The following is a 22,535-nucleotide window of genomic DNA, read 5'->3' as shown; positions in this document are numbered from 1 at the left end:
TTTATAAAATTTACAAGGAGGCTAAGTTATTCCAAACAGATGTCAAAGTTTTCCAATAGTTGAATGAATCAGTTTTTTAGTTTTAAATTTAAATTAAATAAAGTTGAATAAAATAAAAAATACAATTCCTCAGGCACATCAACTGTGTTTCAACTGTTCAACAGCCTATGTGGCAAGTGGCTACCATATTGGACTGCAAAGACAGAAGTGCTGCTATTTATTGGAATGAATGAATGGATAAACCCCAGTTTCACCAAATACCAATTATATAGCTTGAGCCTTGGGGTGGTTTTAAATACCCACAAAGTCTTTGCTACTCCTTTCTTCAAAAGAAGGAGCCTAATTCCTCTTCTCTTGAGCATGGGCCAGGCTTAATGACTCACTTCTAAGTAAAGGAATGTGGCTAGGTGACACTGTGTGACTTCCAAGGCAGGGTCACCCAGTGCCTTGTGGCTTCCTCCTTGGAGTCTTTTGGATCACTCATTCTGGGAGAAGCCAGCTGGCAGGGAATGCGGAGCCTTCGACAGCCCTGTGGGAAGGTCCCTGTGGAGGAACTGAGGCCTCCAGCCAACAGCCATGTGAGTGCTTTAAGCCACTATATTTTTAGGTAGTTTGTTCTGCAGCAATAGGTGATTAAGTCAAGCCTTAACCATAAAATGGGGTGAAAAACCCTAAAAGGCTTTTGTGAGGTTGAGAGATCATATATATAGAACACTTAGCAGAGCTCCTGGCACACTAAATAATCAATGGCCACTATTACTATGTCCCCTTCTTTTCTTTTCTTTCTTTATTTTTTTGAGATAGGGTCTTGCTCTGTCACACAGGCTGGAGTGCAGTGGTGCGATCATAGCTCACTGCAGCCTCAACTTCCCAGGCTCAAGTGATCCACCCACCTCAGCATCCTGAGTAGCTGGGACCACAGATGCACGCCACCACACCCAGCTAATTTTAAAATCTTTTGTAGAGACGGGGTCTTGCTATGTTGCCCAGGCTGGTCTTGAACCCCTGGGTTCAAGCAATCCACCTGTCTCGGCCTCCCAAAGTGCTAGGATTACAGGCATGAGCCACTGCAACCTCTCATTCATTCATTCATCAATTCACCCATTCATCTTAATGCTGACCAAGAGATACGTTGTATGCATCTCATTTGACTTAGGGAAAATAAAGTTAGAAATATAAATTTTATTTTCCAGGCTTCTCCTTTGTCTTCAGTCGTGCTAATCACATTGGCTTATGGAGACCTACTCATCTATGTGTAGGTTCTAACTGGGACTGCTCTTTTCATCAAAACTTCCTGAATTAGTGGATGCATGAACTAGCAAGTCAATGGTTATTCATTGTGATGAACACGGTGATAAGCCACCTGGATCCACCTTCAAGGAAGGACTTAGAGTTCAGCTGCTGGGAAGGTGGCTCACAGATGGCCTACAGCTGTCAGCCCCCCTCAGGAATTGCCTCTGCTGTCTGCAGCCAACTCGCACAGGCTGTACCCTTCCCAGTTCAGCCTGTATCCAGTGACTGACCCCTACAGGAATATAAAGACCTGGCCAATTTGGCCCATGGCAGGGACAATTCTGACAGGTCATCTATGCCCATGGGGCTGGCCAAGGTCTTGTGCCCACATCACAGTTCAATTTCTTAAAAATGGAAGAAGAAATATTACAGGGACGATTTGCACAAGGTAAAAATGCCACAAGCAAGAAATCACTTTTATTTAATTTATTTTTCAACTCAACTTCATCTCCCTCATCTCACTGATGCCCAGTCCTGCCACCGCCTCCTCCTCCTCCTCCTGCTCCTCCTCCTCCTCTTCCTCCCTTTCACAATGTTGATCCCTTGGACCTCAAAGTCTGTCTCAGCTTCTGCTCCAGAGAACCTACCTACCCTAAAACACTGATTGAAAGGAGGCCTCCATTGGGTTTCTCCATCTCTGCACTATTGACTTTCTGGATGATTCTTTGTGATGGGGGCTGTCCTGTGCACTGTAGGATGCTGAGCAGCATCCCTCGCCTCTACCCATGAGGTGCCAGTAGGACCTGTCCCCCAGTGAGGGAGGATCTCCAGATATTGTAATTGCAAAGTCACCTGTAATTGAGAATCACTGGCTCAGAATAAAGGAAATGGGGAAACAGGGAAAAAGGATCAGTCACTAGTAAGGCACAGCCAGGTCTTGCTGAGAGTGGAAAGTATTTCAGGATTAGGCTGGGCGCGGTGGCTCATACCTGTAATCCCAGCACTTTGGAAAGCCTGTGCGGGCGAATCACCTGAGGTCACGAGTTCAAGACTAGCCTGGCCAACATGGTGAAACCCTGTCTCTACTAAAAATACAAAAATTAGCCGAGTGGTGGCGCATGCCAGTAATCCCAGCTACTCGGGAGGCTGAGACATGAGAATCACTTGAACCCAGGAGGCAGAGGTTGCAGTGAGCCAAGATCACGCCACTCCACTCCAGCCTAGATGACAGACTGAGACTCTGTCTCAAAAAAAATAAAGAAAGTATTTCAGGATTTACCACTCTGCAGTGCCCACCGAAGTGTTCTGCAGATAAACTGCTCTAACTGCTCTCTAGCTCTACTTCTTATTTTATTTTAATTTTTGTAGAGATGGGATCTCACTGTGTTGCCCAGGCTGGTCTTGAACTTCTGGCCTCAGGCCATCTCCCCACCTCAGCCTCCCAAAGTATTGAGATTACAGGCGTGAGCCACCACACCCAGTCTCTAGACTGTTGTCTACTGCTCCCCATTCCACCAGCCAATCTATGGGCCTGAGACTGTTGCTTTGGGCTTCCAAGGCCTCATGGCTTCTGCTGACTCATGGTTTCTACTGACTGATGACTTCTGCTGACTCATGTTTTCTGCTTCCCTGACTTTTCCCTCTGTTTGTCTTTCAGCGTTTGTCCAAGCTGCCAACTCGTCTATGTTCACATTCCATAGACTTAGCCTCCCCAGAAAGAGTGTCTAACTGGCTCTTCCAGTCACTCTATGGTGGGGGCGGGCAACTCTGCCAGGCAGCACTCTCATCTAAGACCACTATGCTTGGGCCTGTCTGCTATGGGATCCGGGTGTTGAGGTCACAACGTCACCTTTCCTGGGAAGATGCCAAAGCACTGAGTATATAATAGCCTCACCTCAGTACAGTGATGTCGGTTGAGTCCACTAATGATCATAGGCCTCGGTTTCCTTGTCTGTTAAATGAGGATAAGAGAACTTGCACCATCCAACCAGGGAGCTATGTGCATCCAATGAGGTGAACCATAGAAAAGCTCTTTTCTTTTTTTTTTTTTTTTTGAGACAGAGTCTTGCTCTGTCACACAGGCTGGAGTGCAGCGGCACGATCTTGGCTCACTGCAACCTCTGCCTCCTGGGTTCAAGCAATTCTCCTGCCTCAGCCTCCCAAGCAGCTGAGACTACAGGCATGTGCCACCATACCTGGCTAATTTTTGTATTTTTTGGTAGAGATGGGGTTTTGCCATATTGGCCAGGCTGGTCTCGAACTCCTGACCTCAAGTGATCGGCACTACCTCGGCCTCCCAAAGGGCTGGGATTACAGGCGTGAGCCACCACTCCCGGCTGAGAAGCTCTTTTCAACTTAAATGTCTCATTTATAATATCGGCTGGGCATGGTGGCTCACACCTGTAATTCCAGCCCTTTGAGAGGCTGAGACGGGTGGATCACTTGAGGTCAGGAGTTCGAGACCCACCTGGCCATCATGGCAAAACCCCATCTGTACTAAAAGTACAAAAAATTAGTCAGGCCTGGTGCCACGTGCCTGTAGTCCCAGCTACTCGGAAAGCTAAGGCAGGAGAATTGCTTGCACCTGGGAACCAGAGGTTGCAGTGAGCCAGGATTGCTCCACTGCACTCCAGCCTGGGTGACAGAGTGAGACTCTTTCTGAAAAACAAATAAATAAATATTATTGCTGTGGTGAAACAACTTCCTGTGTATATGAAGTAGAAAAATACAGTCATAGTAATAGTAATCAGGACTGTCCTATTCCAAGTCTTCACAAAGACTCAGGACACTGGGCCCCTTCTAAACATCAGTGAGATGAGGGAGATGAAGTTGAGTTGAAAAAAAATAAAATAAAAGTGATTTCTTGCTTGTGGCATTTTTAGCTTGCGCATATCGTCCCTGTAATATTTCTTCTTCCTTTTTTGTTAATGGCTTGGGGGTTTGAACACTGTTTTGTTCAGCCGCACCGGGAAATGTTTAATGAATCCTTGTGAATATTCATTAAATGCTGTTAATATTTTCTGGTGGGGGAGGCCCCGCTGCCCATCCAGCGGGTCTCCGAACGGTGGTGGCAGGGGAAACAGCCCACCATTTGATTTGTGCTATTTGTTTTCCATTTCAGTTGCCCTATTTTCTGAGACCTCGGGAGGTTTGCAGGGGCCAAGGGTGGAGGCAGAGCTTGCTTCCTTTCCTTCTCTCCCTAGGCTGAGGAAGGAGTTTAGAGAGTGGGGGTGTGAAGTTGAAGATGCATAAACGCTACAGCCCAGCAACCACCCTTCTTCCTATGTATCTTCAAGAAACCCTCCTGCATGTGCAAAGAGATACGCAGGGAATGGTCACAGCACCACTGCTTGGAACAGCAGCAAAGTGAGAAACGATACTGATGCCTATTAATGGGAGAATGGATAGATGTATAATGGTCATACTAAGGGATTGCTATACGGTAGTGAAAATGGATGATCAAGCCTCTGTGTTAACACAGTTGGTATGGTTTGGCTGTGGCCCCACCCAAATTTCATCTTGAATTGTAGCTCCCATAATCCCCACGTGTCATGGGAGGGACCTGGTGGGAGGTAATTGATTCATGGGGGTGGGTCTTTCCCGTGCCGTTCTCATGATAGTGAATAAGTCTCATGAGATCTGATGGTTTTATAAAGGGGAGTTCCCCTACTTATGTTCTCTTGTCTGCTACCATGTAAGACGTGCCTTTGCTTCTAGTTCACCTTTTGCCATGATTCCTCAGCCATGTGGAACTGTGAGTCCATTAAACCTCTTTTTCTTTATAAATTACCCAGTCTCGGGTATGTCTGTATTAGCAGTGTGAGAACAGATGAATACTGTGGTTGAATCTGTTTTTATTGAGATAGAATGTATATGTCATAAAATTGACTTTTAAAAGTGTACAATGCTGTGGTTTTTAGTATAGTCGCAAAGTTGTGCAACCATCACCATGATCTAATTCCAGAATATTATCACCATCCCCAAAATAAACCTTGTACTCACTGAGCAGTCACTCTCCAATCCTCCCTACCCCCAGCCCCAGGCAACCGCTAATCTACTTTCTGTCTCTATGGATTTGCCCTATTCTGAATATTTCACATAAATGGAATTGTATACTATGTGGTCTTTTGGGCCTGGCTTTGTTCACTTAGCACAATTCCAAGGTTCATCCTTGTTGTAGCATGTTTCAGTACTTCGTTCCATTTTCCGACCAAATAATATTCCACTGTATGGATATGCCACATTTTATCCACTTATCAACTGATGGACATTTGAGTTGTTTCCACTTTTTAAAACTATTATAAATAACACTCTGGCATCCAGCAGGGTATTTAAAGAAAACAAAAAATATAAATAACACTGCTGGGAACATTCACGTACAGGCTTTTATATGGACATATGTTTTATTTCTCTCAAGTATATACCTAGGAGTGGATGGGTTATACAGCAATTCTCTGTTACTTTTTGAGAAACTGCCAGACTGTTTTCTGAAGCAGCTGCACCATTTTACCTTCCCATCAGCAATGTATGAGATTTCCATTTTTCCATCTCCTTGCGTGGTTGAAGCTTACATACATAGTGTAGAGAAAAAAAATCAAGTGTCAGAAGAATACGTTCAGTATGCCCTCATTTCCACAAAGCTTAGAAACATGCAAAATGATACCAGACATTGCACAGGTCTATACCAGGCACAGTTAAAGAAAGTAGTGGGGCCAGGAGCGGTGGCTCATGCCTGTAATCCCAGCACTTGGGCAGGCTGATCACTTGAGCTCAGGAGTTTGAGACCAGCCTGGCCAACATGGAGAAACTGTGTCTCTACTAAAAAAAATACAAAAAATTAACTGGGCGTAGTGGTGGGTGCCTGTAATCCCAGCTACTCAGGAGACTGAGGCAGGAGAATCACTTGAACCCAGGAGGCAGTGGTTGCAGTAAGCTGAGATCGCACCACTGCCCTCCAGCCTGGGTGACAGAGAGAGGCGCTGTCTCAAAAAAAAAAACAACAAAAAAAACTTGTGGGAATGAAAAACATCCAAATATGGGTCGTGGTTCCCACTGCAGGTGAGAAGAACAATATGATCAGAGTATATGAAGATCTAGAGTTTCCATCACGTGGGTATTATTTTATTTCTTAAGCGAGGTAGTGGGTCAAAGGAGTTTTAAAATTATTCTTTATCCCTTTTTGTGTATTTTTGGTATTTCCTAATGGATGATTACATCTAAGTTTATTTTTAGGTAGGGCATGTTTATACAGGCATATATACCTTTAAGCAGACTTATTCTGCAAGAATCTTTTGGAACTGGAGGATTTCTCAGTTGAAAAGTCTTCTGAGGATTATTGGGTCTGTTGTAATCTCCTGAGCACACAATTTTTCCCTGCCCGGCCTGGCAGTGATGTGTGATGTAAAGAATATCGGCTTTGAGGATCTCTATAAATAAAGAGGGCACAGCTGAAAGTAGCTATGGTGGTTTTAAATCCAAAAATTCATTGATACAGCTCCCTTTGTTTTATTTTTTGAGAGAGTCTCACTCTATTGCCCAGGCAGTGGTGCAATCATAGCTCACCGCAGCCTTGAACTCCTGGACTTAAGGGGTCCTCCCACCTCAGCCTCCTGAGTAGCTGGGACTACAGGTGCATGCCACCCCACTTGGCTAATTTTTTTAATGTATTTGCAGAGATGGGATCTCACTATATTGCCCAGACTGGTCTAGAACTCCTGGGCTCAAGAGATCCTCCTACCTCAGCGTGGGACTGAGGACTACAGGTGCGTAGCTGGAACTATAGGTGCCTGCCACCATGCCTGGCTAATTTTTATATTTTTCATAGAAGCAGAGTCTCACTGTGTTGTCCAGACTTGTCCCGAACTCCTGGGCTCAAGTGATCCTCCCCCTGTGACCTCCTAAAGTGCTGGGATTAGAGGTGTGAGCCACCACACTAGGCCAATGTGCTTCCCTTTAAAAGATGGAGCTTAATTTATCTCCCCTTGAGCTATGTGACTTGCTTCTAACAAACAGAATAAGATAGAAGAGACAGTGTGTGATTTCAGAGACTAGGTCATATAGAGCATGTAGCCTCTTCCTTTCTCTCACTTTTGAGTCACTTTCATTCTGGAAAAAGCCAGCTGCCATATTGTAAGGACACTCAAGCTGCTCTATAAAGAGGTCCACATGGTGAGGAACTGAGGCCTCTGGCCAACAGCCACGTGAGTGTGCCATCTTGGGAAAGGATCTGCCAGCCCCAGTCAAGCCTTCAGATACCTGCCATGCTGCCCAGCATCTTGACTGCAACCTCATGAAAGACCTTGAGCCAGAACCTTCCAGGTAAGCTGCTTCTGGATTCCTGGTTCCTGGAAACTGTGTAAGATATAAATGTTTGTTGTCAGGAAGCTGTTAAGTTTGGGGGTATTTTGTTACATAGCAGTAGATAATTTAAGCAATAAGAGACCTGTGATCTCACCTGACAAGTTTCTTGAGGGAGGATATTCCAGGGTGGTTAATTCAGGGACACACTGATGTCATCAAGGCTCCATGTTCTTTCCATCTCCCTACTCTACCTTGAGCGTATTGGCTTTTGCCTTCATGCTTGTCACTTCATGATCTCAAGGTGGCTGCCACAGCTCCAGACACCATATCCTCATACAGCTGCATTGAGAGGTGAGAGGTAGATGAAAAACACCTTTCCCACAAACCCCTCAGTAGACTTCCCGTATGTCTCATTGATCCAGGGGCATCATCTACTCTGCCCAAACCAGGCGCTACCAAGGGCAGTGAAATTGCTTTGATTGACTTGGCCTAAGGACATGTACCTGTGGTGGCCATGGAGCTGCACCGCTCAGATCTCCCTTCAAGAGAAACTGCTGTGGGGAGGGTAGGTATCTGACAGCCTATGGGTGCTGCACCACCGGATCTGCTCCATGCAGAGACTTTGCTCTCCCCAGGCTGCTCCCAGACAGGAACTGTATAGTGGGGGTTCTAGAGCTGGCACTTCTTTTTCTTCTTCTTCTTCTTTTTTTTTTTTTTTTTGAGACAGAGTCTCACTCTGTCACTCAGGCTGGAGTGCAGTGGTGCCATCTTGCCATCTGTAGCTGAGGCTACAGGCATGTGCCAATATGCCTGGCTAATTTTCGTATTTTCAGTAGAGACGGGGTTTCACCATGTTGGCCAGGCTGGTTGCAAACTCCTGGCCTCAAGTGATTCACCCGCCTTGGCCTCCCAAAGTGCTGGGATTACAGGCGTGAGCCACCATGTCTAGAACTGGGCACTTCTGCCCAGTGTGGGACTCTAACTCCCCATCAGCCTGGCTGAGACTTTCTCAGAGCTGGGCTGCAGCCTGAGCCTCTTCCAACCCAGTCCTCCTTCCTTCCCCCTCTCTTTTCCCAGGTGTCAGACCCATATCACACCCTAAAGATTTTCCCTGACCACTCCTGCTCTCTTTCTCTTATCCTTCACAGGCATCTCAGTAAATTTCTTGCACGTCTATTGTCCTCTTGGAATCTCATTCCCAGAACACTCACATTCACATGTTCCTCTGGGAGTAGGGATAAGTCTCCTTCTCTACACATGGGATGGTGTATATCCAAATAAAATCAGGGGGCAAGGGTAGAGAAGAATGGCTGTTCTGTTTTGTTTTTTTTTGTTTTTTTTTTTTGAGATGGAGTCTTGCTCTGTCACCCAGGCTGGAGTGCAGTGGTGCAATCTCGGCTCACTGCAAGCTCTGCCTCCCGGGTTCACACCATTCTCCTGCCTCAGCCTCCCGAATATCTGGGACTACAGGCACGCACCACCACATCCAGCTAATTCTCTGTATTTGCCTCAGCCTCCCGAGTAGCCGGGACTACAGGCACGCACCACCACACCCAGCTAATTTTTTGTATTTTTAGTACAGATGGGGTTTCACCATGTTAGCCAGGATGGTCTCAATCTCCTGACCTCATAATCCACCCGCCTCGGCCTCCCAAAGTGCTGGGATTACAGGTGTGAGCCACCGCGTCTGGCCAGGAATGGCTGTTCTATAGATAACCTTCAGGGCACGTTCAATGCCTGATGGGCCTGAGCACTAAGCCCTGCTCCACCCCAGACCATTGGTGGCACCTGGAGAGTTACTGACCTCTCTGACCTCAGCCTTCTCCTCTTAAAGCTAAAACCTAGAATTGTGGTGAGATTCACTGGAAAGGGCATGTGTAAAGTTCCTAGCATGTAATCATAACAAGGGCTGGCTGGGCACTGTGGCTCACCCTTGTAATCTCAGAGCTTTGGGAGGCCGAGATGGGAAGATCACTTGAACCCAGGAGTTGAAGACCTGGCTGGGCACTGTGGCTCACCCTTGTAATCTCAGAGCTTTGAGAGGCCGAGATGGGAAGATCACTTGAACCCAGGAGTTGAAGACCAGCCTGTGCAATATAGCAAGCCCCCATCTCTATAAAAATTTTTTTAAAAATTAGCTGGGTTTGACAGTGCATGCCTATAGTCCCAGCTACTTGGGAGGCCAAGGTGAGAGGATGACTTGAGCCCAGGAGTTTAAGGTTGCAGTAAGCCATCATTGCACAACTGCACTCCAGCCTGGATGAACAGCGAGATCCCATCTCAAATAACAATAATAATGATAATAATAAGGACTGCCATCTGAGTGATTCCTAATTTAAGTCACTTGACCTTGTGTAGCTCACTGAATCATCACCATGGCCCTTTTGGGAGTGAGTGCTATTGCCTTTTTTTTTTTGAGATGGACTCCCTTTGTCGCCCAGACTGGAGTGCAGTGGCGCAATCTTGGCTCACTGCAAGCTCCGCTTCCTGGGTTCACGCCATTCTCCTGCCTCAGCCTCCTGAGTAGCTGGGACTACAGGCGCCCGCCACCACGCGCAGCTAATTTTTCTGTATTTTTAGTAGAGACGGGGTTTCACCGTGTTAGCCAGGATGGTCTCGATCTCCTGACCTCATGATCCGCCCGCCTCGGCCTCCCAAAGTGCTGGGATTACAGGCATGAGCCACCGCGCCTGGCTTATTGCCTCTTTTTACCAAAACTGTGGCTCAGAGAGGTTAAGCAGTTTGCTAAAGTCCCACGGTGAGTAAGCGACTATGGAATAGGGATGATCCAATTATAATCCTAGCGTAGAATGATGTTGGGGCATTGGGCTATGCTGTGAACTATAGGTGCTTGATAAATGCTGTAAAATGAACCGCAAAAGCCCTACCCTAAAACAGAGCTGTGAAGTTCAATTTATTTAATTTATTTAACGAAAGGATCCTTTCATTACAAGAGCAGTTCAGCTTGATGATTGCTAGCACTTATTAAGCACTTGCTGTGTGCCAGGCGCTTTAAATAAATTGAACTTCACGGCCATGTTTTAGGGTAGGCCTTTTGCAGTTCATTTTACAGCCCAGGAAACAGATGCACAGAGAGTAAGGGATGAAGCTGGGGCTCCAGCCAAGCAGTTTGACCTCTGAGTTGACACATAACCATGGACTGTCTCCTGGAAAGAACCAGTGCTTCCAAAGAAAACAAAAACAAAACAAAACAAAAAAACAAGTATGGGTCTGGTTGGAATTCGAACTCTACCTCTTAGTTCTTGTGACCTTGGGCAAGTTACTTAATATCCCCCAGCCTCAGTTTCCCCAACTCTTAAGCTGGCGATCAATAACACCTACCTCAAACACAATTTTTGTGGTCAATGTTTCTGCTTGTGCAAGATTTAAATGAAAAAAAAATCTTGAAAGCTAGGACAGTGCCTGTTACACACATAGGCTCTTAATTAATTATCACGGGATTCCTGGCGTCGTCGACATTTATCTCTGATTTTCGTCTTTACAGGAATCATAAATCCGGTTCTGATTATCGCCACACACACAGATCCTTCTCAAAGATTCAGAGTCTTATTCTTTTATCTCTTCCCTAAAATATGATCTAATTTACAAAACTTTGACTTACAACTCCGCCAGAAGCCCAGCTGGCGTGTGAAGTGATGCACTCTGCAGCCGGCAGCACTGAAAAGCACCGGCCTCCCGGGAACCCAGCAAGGACCGTGATCTTCAGTTATTTTGTGCAATAAAGAAATTTTGTAAAATGAGTAACACCAGATCGTGTATCTGTTGGGACAACCCAGATTTTCCTGCTTAAAGCAGACCCCCACCCCGCCCCCCCTCCCCCGGCTTCCAATTCCCATGGGGAAGCCAACGGAATACAAAGTGCATTGCTACACCTGTACAACTGATGACTTCTCACAGTTCAATTTTCCAGTACTCCTCAAAGCCACAGGGCTGTGGCCTTCGCTCCTCACTCGGTTTCCCCATCTGTAAAATGGGAATGAATATTTGTGCCATACGATCTTCTATGCCTTGCAGGATAAATGTACCCAGGCACGGGGAAAAGACTCAGCTCAGTAAACATTTGTAGAATCTGAATTGATTTAGGCATTCAGGTCACTCAGCCAGCACTCGCTGAGCAATTGCTATAGATCCAAAAGAAATATCAGACATGATCATTGCCATTCAGGAGGGTTCCTGTCCACTTTATCAAGGCACTTTATCACATAGAGCAGTATTTCTTAAGGCTCAGTTAAACTCGTGCCTTCTCTGTGTATAACCATTAACCATTTCATGTTCTGTTATTTGAAATCTTGAAATAAATAAAACATGACCAGGAATAAAAGAAAACAATAAAAACAGCAAATACTCCAAGAGAAATGAAAATATATGTCCACATAAAGACTTGTACCCGAATGCTCATAGCAGCACTATTCATAATAGCCAAAAAGTGGACAAAACCCAAATGTCCATGAATAGATGAATGTATAAACAAAATGTGACATATCCGCACAGTGGAATGTTATTTGGCCATAGAAGGAAGTACTGACACTTGCTACAACATGAATGAACCTCAAAAACATTATGTTAATGAAAGAAATTAGTCAGAAAAGACTACATATGGTATGATGCCATTCATGCGAGAGTCCAGAATTGAGAAATCTATAGCAGGGGTCCCCAAACCCCCAGCCATGGACTGGTATTGGTGGCCCGTTAGGAACGAGGCCGCACAGCAGGAGGTGAGCAGCGGGCAAGTGAATGAAGCTTCATCTGTATTTACAGCATGTCTCAGGACTCACAGGCTTTTTTTTTAAATTGAGGCAGGGTCTTGTGCTGTCACCCAGGCTAGAGAGCAGTGGCACAATCATGGCTCACTGTAAACTTGAACTCCTGGGCTCAAGTGATCCTCCTGCCTCAGCCTCCTGACTAGCTAGCACTACAGGCACACACCACCAGGCTCAGCTTTTTTTTTTTTTTTTTTAATTTTTGTAGAGACAAGGTCTTGGTGTGTTGCCCAGGCTGGTCTTGAGCTCCCAGCCTCAAGAGATCCTCCTGTCTCAGCCTCCCGAAGTGCTAGGATTACAGGCGTGAGCCACCGCACCCCACGTACTTTAGTTTTTTGGAATGAGTCAACCAGTGGCCTAACCTGGGGTGGAGAATCCTCAGGGGTCCATTTCCAGAGCCTCCTGTCTTCAGAATTAAGCAAAAGGATTCAGCTCAGCCTAAACGACTCCATCTGGATCCTCAGCACAAACAAATTCTACCCGCTCCCGCAGAAGTTGGTCCCTGTGAGAACCCTTCCTGCAAGAACCCCTCTTGCAGGGCCGGCAGTGGAGAAAAGTCCCGCTCAGTGCTGGGGCGCAGGACCAGAGAGGAGCTTTCACCTGCGGGAGGGCTGGGTCTGAGTCGGCTTCCCCAGCCCCATCCCTAGCCTCACTCTGCAGGAGGATATTGACCAAGTGGAAGGGATTCGAAGAAGAGCAGGACACATGAATGGGGGCCTGCGGGAGTGGGGGTGAAGGGATGGGGGACCCCGCGGAGACTAAGGGGAGGCTCGGGGAATATCAACACCCACAGGCCAGGTGTCCCTCGGGCTGCCTGGCTTCCTCCGCAGCTCGCTGAAGCTGCTTGAATAACCGTGCTAATCTGCGCGCATCCCAATGGGACCCCGTCAGTTCCATCTCTAATCAGGTCGCTACTCTCATTTGGAGGGTTTAACGTACCATCCTTCATAGTGGGACACGCCACTCCGACCCACCGGCTGCTCAGAGGAGCTGCTTCTCCCTCCCCTCCGCTCTTTTTCCTCTGCATCCGCCCGCTCAAGAGTCTCACCTGGACATTTGGAGGGCGGTGCTGACCTCCTCCGAGACGTCGTCACCTACAGCGCCACCGCGCTGGTCCTAAGGTACAGGTCTGCCCTGCCCCAAACCCTTCAAGTCTTCAGGCCGGCCCCAAGCTACAGCTCAAGGCTCACTTTGACCTTGCGTGGCCCTGTCTCCATAGCTCATTTCCGGTATCGTCCTTCCTGGCGTCCCATAAGGTGCCCAGCATAGGGCATTTGACGGATCTCCAGCACTGTAGATTCTCAGCCTCGGCACTGCTGACGTTTGGGGCTGGCTCATTCTTTGCAGTGGGGAGGGTGCCCTGTGCATTGCAGCGTGTTGAGCAGCATCCCCAGCCTCCACCCACTAAATGCCAGTAGCATCTCCCTCCCCACATTTTTTTTTGGGGGGGGGGTCAGGGGGTGGGATGGAGTCTCACTCTGTCGCCCAGGCTGGAGTGCAGGGGCTCTATCTCAGCTCACTGCAACCTCCCCCTCCCAGGTTCAAGCAATTCCTTCTGCCTCAGCCTCCCAAGTAGCTGGGACTACAGGCACATGCCACCATGCCCAGCTATTTTTTTTATTATTTTTAGTAGAGACAGGGTTTTGCCATGTTGGCCAGGCTGGTCTTGAACTCCTGACCTCAGGTGATCCATCCTTCTCAGCCTCCCAAAGTGCTGGGATTACAGGTGTGAGCCACTGTGCCTTGCCCCCTCCTCACATTGTAACAAAAAAATCCAGACATTGCCGCATGTCCCTTGGGGGCCAAAACACCCTCAGGTGAGAACCACTGCTCAGTGGAAGGTAGAAGTGTGCAAGAGTCAGGCCCCTCACTCTCAAGCCGGACAGACCTAGGTCCAGTTGCTAGCCTTTACCCTAACAGCTACCCATCCCTGGCCAAGTTGCGTTAAATGAGGATAAACTGGTGCCTGCCTTATAGGACAGGGTGACTGCCACACAAGAAGATACAAGACAAATAGCTCTGTGGCCAGCACATAAACAATGCCCAGGATGATGCACTGTTTTGTTCTTCTGTTCCATCTTCCTGGTATCCCCTTTCTCCCTCCTTTCCTGGCCGGTGAGCTTTGTTTTTTTTTCTTTTTTCTGGGCGTGGGGGCGGAGGGTGGGATGGAGTCTCGCTCTGTCGGCCAGGCTGGCGTGCAGTGACCCGATCTCAGCTCACTGCAACCTCTGCCTCCTGGGTTCAAGTGATTCTCCTGCCTCAGCCTCCCAAGTAGCTGGGATTACAGGAGTGCACCACCATGCGCAGCTCATTTTTGTGCTTTTAGTAGAGATAGGGTTTCACCATGTTGACCAGGCTGGTCTCAAACTCCTGACCTTAAGTGATCCACCCACCACAAGTGATTCAAGGTGCTGGGATTACAAGTGTGAGCCACCCAGCCCGGCCATCTGGCCAGCGAACCTCTGTTTGTTTATCAGGATTCAGCTTGCACATCATCTCCTCAGGAAGCTTCTCTCCACCTGTCCCAGCTCCTGGCCATGTCTCCTCTACCATTGCACTTCCCATGCTGTACTGAACTTGTGTGTTGGAGGGTCTGTCTCCTGCACCTGCCTGTGAGCCCAGAGGCAGTAGTCTTCAACGCATTCTATTCTAGATTCCAGAGCCTACATTCAAGCTCAGCCCCTGTTCAGGGTGGCAAGAGGAAGGCAGGAAGTGTGCCAGTGTAGACATGTTCTGATCTGATCTGCAAAGACAGAAAGCCATTGTGTCTGCCCTAGGTTAAGTGGGGCGGGATGTAGTTACCACAAAGAGACCCAGAAGCTCATCAGCACAGAGAGAACATAATCCAAATCCTTGACCTCGTCAGTTCAAAGCTGTGATGAGGCAGACACAGTAAACTATTCCCGGCCTTGAACTCAATCTCTCTGGCCAACAGAGTCTCAGTTTTCCCATCTGTGTAATGGTGACAATACATAGTCACCTCCTGGAGTTTATTTAAGGATGGAATGAGGTGATACAGTTTGCCCATGATAAAGACACGCATCGGAAAGCAAACATGCAAACCTAGAGAGGAGAAGGATTCAAAGAGCCCTTCCTTCCTTCCTTGCTTCCTTCCTTCCTTCCTTCTTCTTTCTCTCTCTCTCTCTCTTTTTCATTTTTTGTTTGCTTGTTTGAGATGGAGTTATACTCCTTTTGCCCAGGCTGGAGTGCAATAGGGTGATCTCGGCTCACTGCAACCTCTGCCTCCCAAGTGCAAGTGATTCTCCTGCCTCAGCCTCCCAAGTAGCTGGGATTACAGGCACATGCCACCACACCCGTCTAATTTTGTATTTTTAGTAGAGACAGGGTTTTAGCATGTTGGCTAGGCTGGTCTCGAACTCTTGACCTCAAGTGATTCACCCGCCTCGGCCTCCCAATGTGCTGGGATTACAGGTGTGAGCCACTGCGCCCAGCCTCTTTTTTTCCCTAGCCGGTTTATTGAGGGATGATTGACTTATAAAAAGCTGTACCCATTTGATGTATACATCTCGATGAATTTGGGGATAAGTGTACACCCACGAAACCATCACTGGAGTTCATTTCTCTGCTATCAAGGACTAGCCAGTGGCGGTAGGGGTGGATGGAACTGTGTTTTCACATCAGGGAGAGTGTCCTCACCTTTGTTTGTGGTCTTAATCTGGGAGAAGGGTGGGGTGCACAGCTTATTTTTTCTGTTGAGATGTACAGAAAGATTTCCGTGTCCGTGAAGGATAAACATGATAGAAAGCCACTTAAGTCGTGAAAGCCAATATCTAGCTTGGAATCCAAGAAGAATTAATTGATAACAAGGGTCATTAATCCCCAGAGCAGGATGCCACCAGCACAGATAATAGCATTTCAATTACTGGAGGGTTTCTGTCTATTAAAGCCTGCCTGTTTCTACAAGGCAGTGCTAACTAGCGCAGCCCCTAGGACACGGTCCCCCTTCCCTGCCGCCCATTGTACACAGCTCCCTTCATCCTTTGACCTCCAGAAACACTTACTGCCTATGTCCTGTCTTGTAGAGTGTGCGTGTGTAGGCGTGTGTTAGGGACAAGAGAGATGGAGAGACAGAACCCCATTAGATCACAGAACTCTTAAAGCTAGAGAGCGATGTTCTATACTTTGCTTAGCTGTCTCTATTTAAATGCCTTTGTACATGTTTCTGTTACTATTATTCCTCTTACAATTAAAAATGTTTTAAAATAGCACAGTTAACACATGTTCATTGTAGAAAAAGCAGAAAAATCCTGATGAGCCACAAGAAACTAAAAAAATCACCCATAACCCCTCTGCCCAGAAAGACTCCGTGTGCACATCTTTCCATCGTTCTTTTTGTTTGTTTTTTCAAAAAAAAAAAAAAATCAGCCAAGTATTACATTCGTGCATGCAAACTGTTTAAAAAGTGTGGAATATAAGAGAGAAAGTGCTTATATTTTTCCTCCAATCCTTCACAGGGATAACCACTATTAACTGTTTAGTGTGAGTCTGTCAGAACTTGGTCCATATGAAACTCACTCAATTGTCCTATAGAACTGATGTTTATGGTTTCTTTGAATAAGCATAGAAACCGATCCTCCTAGCCTTAAAACTTGAGAAAGTTACAATTGTCTTACCAGAGTTCCTTTCTCAGGAAACCAGTCATCAGGCCTCCCAGATAGTATCAAGGAGCTAAAACTTACCAGGTCACTGCATTTGGACAATGAGATGTCAGTCCCCTCACAAGACATGATGGCCTAACTGACCACCTGCTTCCTGTTGACCTCCTCTTCCTTACACCTGTTTTCCCACACATGGTTACATTTCTTCCCTGCTATATAAACCCCTGATTTTAGTTGGTCAAGGAGATGGATTTGAGACTGAGCTCCCATCTCCTCAGCTGCAGCACCCGATTAAAGGCTTCTTCCTTGGCAATACTCATTGTCTCAGTGATTGGCTTTCTGTGCAGCAAACAACAGGGCTTAGACCGAACCCCTCGTGTTCGATAACGCATACATTGATAGACCTGTATGTGTATACAGCTATATATGTAGTATTAAAAAAAAAAAAAAAAGCCAGGCATGGTGGCTCATGCCTGTAATCCCAGCACTTTGGGAGGCTGAGGTGGGTGGATCACCTGAGGTCAGGAGCTCAAGCGCAGCCTGGCCAACATGGTGAAACGCCGTCTCTACTAATAGTACAAAAATTAGCCTGGTGTGGTGGCACATGCCTGTAATCCCAGCTACTCAGGAGGCTGAGGCAGGAGAATTGCTTGAACCCGGGAGGCGGAGGTTGCTGTGAGCCGAGATTGCATCACTGCACTCCAGCCTGGGCAACAAGAGTGAAACTCCATCTCCATAAAAAAAATAAAAATAAAAAATCCATAGACAAAATCATGCAATATGTATGTTTCTGTGATTTGCTTTTTTTTACCTATCCTAGAGAGCTGTGCATATCAACTCGTTTAAATCTTCCTTATTTTCTTTGACAACTGGGTAACATTCTACTACATCAACAAATTGCAATTGGTAAGCCCACTGTTTCCTGATGGGTATTTAAGTCATTTCCAACTTATCACTAACACAAAGCATACATCTTTGTCCACTTGTGCAAGTACTTTTGTGGGATAGATTCATAGAAGTGAAATTCTAGAGGCACTGTAATATGAAATTTAAATTTCGACAGAATTGTCAAATTCTAGGCTTTGCAGAGTAGCTCACGCCTGTAATCCCAGCACTTTGGGAGGCTGAGGTGGGAAGATTGCTTGAGGCCAGGAGTTTGAAACCAGCGTGGGCAACAGATGGAGACCCCATCTCTACCAAAAGATTAAAAATAATAAAATTAGCTGGGTGTGGTGATGCACACCTGTAGTTCTAGCTATTCGTGAGGCTGGGTGGGAGGATCACTTAAGCCAGGAGTTCAAGGCAGCAGTGAGCCATGATGGTTCCACTGCACTCCTGCTTGGGTGACAGAATAAGACCCTTCTCTTAAAAATAAACATTTTCAGCCAGTCGCGATGGTTCACGTCTCTAATCCCAAGACTTTGGGAGGCCAAGGTGGGCGGATGACCAGAGGTTGGGAGTTCAAGACCAGCCTGACCAACATGGGGAAACCCCATCTCTACTAAAAATACAAAATTAGCTGGCTGTGGTGGTGCAGGCCTGTAATCCCAGCTACTCGGGAGGCTGAGGCAGGAGAATCACTTGCACCCAGGAGGCAGAGGTTGTGGTCAGATGAGATCATGCCATTGTACTCCAGCCTGGGCAACAAGAGTGAAACTCCATCTCATAAATAAATAAATAAATAAATGTCAAATTGCTCTCCAAAAAAGCTGTACCAAATTATACTTCTACTGGCAGTCCATGAGAAGATCTGATCCCTGTGCTATTGCCAAGAGTGGAAATGATCAATCTTCAATTTTGTGCATGTGGCCAATTTCGTGGGTGAGCGTGGTGCATCATTTTACTCTGTATTTCCCTGATTACTGCGAAGCTGAGCATCTTTTCATGTGTTTATTGGCCATCAGCCTTCTTTCTATACATACGCACACATACACACTTCTAAAATGTTTCACAAGGCTTTGTTATCATCTGCTTGTTTTCTCTACAGTACATCAAAAACGCCTTTCTATGTCAATGCACGCACACTTTTGCCTCATTCCCAGTGGCTGTGTCACATGGCAGCAGCGCAAACTTCTCAATCAGTTCCTGATTGTCAAGAATTTAAGTTGCTCCCCATCTTTTGCTGTTCTTGCCAAAACTGTAGTGTCTTTATAGCTAAGTAAGATGTTGAACACTTTCGTATTTCCTTGGGATGAACTCCTAGAAGTGGAATTGCTGGTCAAAGGACATGTATTTTTTTAAGGTCATTGCTACTTATTGCCAAAATGCTCTGCAGAACAGCTGGTTAGAAGGTTTACATTCCCACCAGCAGTTCATGATAGTGTCCTTCCCTGGACATTGCCAAATGTCCACTGCAAGGACAAAACCAGCCCCAATTGAGACCCACTTTCTTAGAAACAGAATGGTTTCAATGCCCAGGCAGCTGAAGATAAACATTCTTTTTACTCTCTCCTATGGTCCGACTCAGTGGTTCTCCAACCTGAATGTTCTGTGTGCAATGCCATATATATCCTACTTTATGGGCAGAGAATTTTCAAGGGTAACTTGACTCCATCCACTTTTACCTTACACACTGACATGTGAACTTAACCTCTCCCTTAAATTGAACACCACTGGTCTCCCTGAAGGACCTTCAGCTTTATCACAAAGATCTTTCCAGCACAAAATCTCATGCCCAGGCTTCATCTTCAAGGCCTGCGGTGGTTACTGCCATTACTGGACACTTCCCATGGCGCCATGCCATTATACTGAATCCTCATGTTGACTGTGAGGTAGGTGCCCATTTCACAGAGCAGACCCAGAGGCTCACAAAGGTTAAATAACTTGCCCTATATTGCACAGCTGGCAAATGCTGGAGCCCATTTGATGCCAAACTGTACTGTTTTTCAATAGAAAGTATGCACCAGCAGTTAAAGAGAGTGTCTGTAACTGGCTCTTTTTCACTGATTGACATTCCTATTAATACCTTTGTGATTCCAAATCAAGTAGGTGAGGATTTTAAAATACAGCCTCTGTGTGTCATCAAAGGAGGAGCAGTTGGTATAGCTTGAGCTATGGGCAGAATGTAGGCCAGGCATCAGTCTTTGGTGGTGTGGGCATGGCTGTGCCTGGAGGCTAAGCCACTTAAATGACCTCTTAAAGGGCCATCCAAATCCATCCAATTCTGAGAATTGTTGGAGTAATTTCCACTGTGGGGTTCTAGTAACTATTAGACCAGTAGGGCTACCATTTAGCGTCTTGGACTGATGCTTCTCTTGTAACCTAAAGCAATGAATATGTTTTGCAATTGAGGGAACCACCCCTCCCCTTTTCTATCCCCTCCAGACTTTGGACCCTAAAAAGAGTGAAACCCTTTGAGCTCCTTGGAGGAAGGTGTGCCCACAAAGCCAAGGGTGTGATTAGATCGGCTAGAACCTTCCTGTTCCAACCACAGGAACCAATTAGATGATCTAATGGGAAGCTTTTCTTGTCATCGTGAAATTATATGATGCTATGAAGCTGCCCACTATTATGTATCCTTGATGATAATAATAATGTGTCCTTCCTGCATCATGTAACAAAGTATAATCAACTCTCTTGACAGCCTTGGTGTTAATGACTCTGCACCCATTTTGCTGCTAGGTAGAGTGAGGCAAACAGAGACCAGGGCACTGCCTAGCTCATCTTCCCTCAACAGGACACTACTTTTTTTTTTTTTTTGAGATGGAGTTTCACTCTTGTTCCCCAGGGTGGAGTGCAGTGGCGTGATCTTGGCCCACCGCAACCTCCAAATCCCAGGTTCAAGCAATTCTCCTGCCTCAGCCTCACGGGTAACTAGGACCATAGGCGTGCACCACCATGCCTGGCTAATTTTGTATTTTTAGTAGAGATGGGATTTCATTCACCATGTTGGCCAGGCTGGTCTTGAACTCCTGACCTCAGGTAATCTGCCCACCTCAGCCTCCCAAAGTGCTGGGATTACAGGCATGAGCCACCGCACCTGGCCAGAAACAGTTCTTTAGTGGACTCAGTGAAAGCAGGAATGTTGTTTCCTATGCTGTCAATCTGAAGTTCCAGCTACAGTGGAATTTCCCCAAAGTTTATTCTGGGGAACACCAGTCTCACCAGAAACTCTGTGGTTAGTTTGGAAAATTCTGCATTTCTAGTCCTCCTTCGGATTTTCTTAGGCATTAAAAGCTCTGAGAAGTCCTGCAGTCAGGCATCTTTTAAATTGTGAATAACTAAATATTTCCAAAACACATTTGACCACAGAATCTTGCTTTCATGTAGGAGTCCCCTGGGAGCCCTTGGGAAATTCTGTGTTTGGAATATTTAAATGACCTCTGCTGTTCTAAAAATATTTGCAGAGAGTTCCTTTAGTCAGGTATAGGGAAGTGAGGCCATCACTGGAGAATGGGTGTGGTGATAAAGAGAGCAAACTTCAACTTGAAGGCCCCTAGATCCAAGGATACCCTCACCTATGTCAGGGCAGATGAAAGGAAAGGAAGGGGAAGGAAAGGAAATGAGAGTGGAGGGGAGTGGAGGGGAGGGGAGGGGAATGGAGGGGCAGGGAGGGGAGGGGAGGGGAGGGGCGGGGAGGGGCGGGGAGGGGAGGGGAGGGGTGGGGAGGGGTGGGGAGGGGTGGGGAGGGGAGGGGAGGGGAAGGGAAGGGAAGGGAAGGGAAGGTGGGTATAGAACACAGCCACCACCCTGGGGTCTCTTGTGTGTCTCTCCCAGAGGTATCACCCCATCCTGATCCTTCAGATATTTATTTCTAATTGTTTTGCCATCTATGTTTATATCTCTAAACTATTTAGTTTCATTTATGCCTGATTTACAACTTGATGTAAATGGACTCCTGCTCATCAATTTTTCTCTTCCTTCTTTGTAGTCATCAAAATATCTGTGAAATTTGAACATGTTCTTGTCTGGAGCTGCAGCTTATTGGCTTTCATTGCTTTATTGTGCTCCACTGTAGGAACCGGCAGCCACTTATCCCATCTACTGTCAACGGACATTTGGGGCATGTCCAAGTTTTGGCAATAGTATCAGTCTGTTTGTGTTGCTGTAACAAAATACCTGAGGTCAAGTAACTTGCAGACAACAGGAATTTATTTCTCACAGTTCAGGAGGCTGGGAAGTCCAAGTACATGGCACTGGCAAGTTCGGTGTCTGGTGAGGGCCTAGTTTTTGCTTGCAGGATGATGCCTTGTTGCTGTATCCTCACATGGAAGAAGGTGAAAGGGTAAAAGGGCTTACCTAGTTCCCTCCAGCTGCTCTGTAGGATGCTATCCCATTAATGAGGACAGAGCCTCATGGCCTAATCACCTCCTAAAAGCACCATCTCTTAACACGGTTGCACTGGGGGTTGAGTTTCAACATGAATTTTGGAGGGAACACACACATTCAAACCAAAGCAGAAATCTCAACAATGATGCATTGCTGTATGTGTCTATGGGTGCACATGTGTAAGAGTTCTCCCAAACATAAACTCGGAGTGGAATTGCTGGATCATAGACTGTGTGTATCTTCAACTTTACTGGATAAGTGATTGTACAAGATTTGTTCCTCCACATCCTCACTAACATTTCTTGCTATCTCTATCTTTGATACCCCATGATCA

At 46.4% G+C, this 22,535-nt stretch overlaps 1 long non-coding RNA gene across 1 annotated transcript; it reads right to left on the bottom strand.

Annotated features, from left to right (window-relative positions):
• Positions 1 to 5,020: 5,020 nt before the first annotated feature.
• Positions 5,021 to 13,594, bottom strand: LOC129525870 (uncharacterized). The gene is made up of 3 exons (XR_008670400.1): positions 13,363 to 13,594; positions 7,688 to 7,872; positions 5,021 to 7,584 (listed from the first exon to the last, which is right to left on the bottom strand). It is a non-coding gene; the product is annotated as an uncharacterized lncRNA (long non-coding RNA).
• Positions 13,595 to 22,535: the final 8,941 nt, after the last annotated feature.

Source organism: Gorilla gorilla, chromosome 10 (assembly GCF_029281585.2).
Source record: "Gorilla gorilla gorilla isolate KB3781 chromosome 10, NHGRI_mGorGor1-v2.1_pri, whole genome shotgun sequence".
In the NCBI taxonomy this organism is placed as follows: Eukaryota; Metazoa; Chordata; class Mammalia; order Primates; family Hominidae; genus Gorilla; species Gorilla gorilla.
This window is presented reverse-complemented; position numbering and strand designations above follow the sequence as displayed.